We start from the raw sequence: 1,969 nt of genomic DNA, 5'->3' as shown, positions 1-1,969 counted from the left end.
CACGAAATATTTGAAATATTCATGAGTAAATATGTATGAGTAAATATGTATGAAATATGTATGAGTAATGAATCTAAGAAATAAAGGATAAAACGTGCAATACAACCTATTAATCCTTAGTATATTCTTTAGTTTTAGGCAACCTTATGTAATTCGCGTAGATATCTAATTGCCATTAATTAATGCGCCATCCGGAGCGACTCGTAAGTACGTCCACCTCCCTCCGAGATCGCCGAGCGAATGCCGAAGTGATGACGTACCAACCACCGCGGCGCACGGTTCCCCCTCCCTATTCCTCGCGTTACCTTTCCCCTCGCTGCTCGCTGTACGCCAGGCGCCGTTCGAACCCTACTATTAGTATGAAAAATATTAACGGTTTATTCAATTATTCGTATTTTACATGATTTTGACAAACTGATGAACCGCCGTAGATTTCGCGTTTTGCTTTCTGGCATCGCTGGCACAATCCTACATTACTTGCATGATTATTTTAAACGTAATTAGTAATTATTCTCATGAAGTATTTTTAATATTGCAACATTATGTCTCAATTTTCATTGTTCTTTTTAATAGTTATTCTTAAGGATTGATAAAATATTCTATATACGTATATTCTGTACATATAAAGATACATACATGCAAATTTTCTCAATAGCGTGGAACAATTTGTGCTAAATACAGCTAAAAGTAAATATCTTGTTAATTGTTAATTTTTCAATTAATAAATTAATTTAACACTACTATTACTGCAAATTATTCTGTGTTTCAGAAATTCTTTAAACATATGTATGATCACGCCTTGATAAAATAACATACGAATTATTTAAAATAAAGAATATAAAATAGGTTCCGGAAACTTTAAATTATTTAAAATATTAAATTAGAAATAAGTCAGAAATGTAGTCATTTAAAGTAATGAATTCTAACTCTTTTAACTTTTTATTTAAAATATATACTTCAATTTTCATCGTTTCATAAATAGATAGAAATTATTAAGCGATTTTTACATATAATATTTGGCAACTTTAACAAGAATTTGTGAAATTGTATATTTATAACAAATTGTATATAAACTGTTGTAACTAAATATAGTTAACAAAATTTTTTTGGTATTAATAACTTTTAACTTAATTTAGTTCATTTTAAATGCATTTTAACTTCATTTAGTTATTTTTAAACTTTAATTTATTAACTTTTTTTAAATTAAAAATTTATAAACCATTAATTTTAATTTAATTTAAAAAAAACGTTAACTTATTCAACCCTGAATATGTTTCAATTAAAGTTGACATTCAACACTTGAATGATTTTTTCTTTTGTAGTTTTGAATGCCATACTTTAAGATATTGAAACATATTTTAAACATTTATGTTTCAGAGTTATACATTTTTGTATAAAAAACTTTTGTCAACTAACAATGTAATTAACAATGAAAATTGAGACATAATGTTATAATATTAAAAATATTCCATGAGAATAATTACTAATTACAATGGTTAAAATAACCATGCAAGTAATGTAGGATTGTGCCAGCGATGCCAGAAAGCAAAACGCGAAATCTACGGCGGTTCATCAGTTTGTCAAAATCATGTAAAATACGAATAATTGAATAAACCGTTAATATTTTTCATACTAATAGTAGGGTTCGAACGGCGCCTGGCGTACAGCGAGCAGCGAGGGGAAAGGTAACGCGAGGAATAGGGAGGGGGAATCGTACGCCGCGGTGGTTGGTACGTCATCACTTCGGCATTCGCTCGGCGATCTCGGAGGGAGGTGGACGTACTTACGAGTCGCTCCGGATGGCGCATTAATTAATAGCAATTAGATATCTACGAACGCGAATTACATAAGATTGCCTAAAACTAAAGAATATACTAAGGATTAATAGGTTGTATTGCACGTTTTATCCTTTATTTCTTAGATTCATTACTCATACATATTTACTCATGAATATTTCAAATATTTCGTA

Source organism: Atta cephalotes (genome assembly GCF_000143395.1).
Source record: "Atta cephalotes unplaced genomic scaffold scaffold00038, whole genome shotgun sequence".
Classification (NCBI taxonomy): domain Eukaryota; kingdom Metazoa; phylum Arthropoda; class Insecta; order Hymenoptera; family Formicidae; genus Atta; species Atta cephalotes.
Note: the sequence above shows the minus strand (reverse complement) of the source record.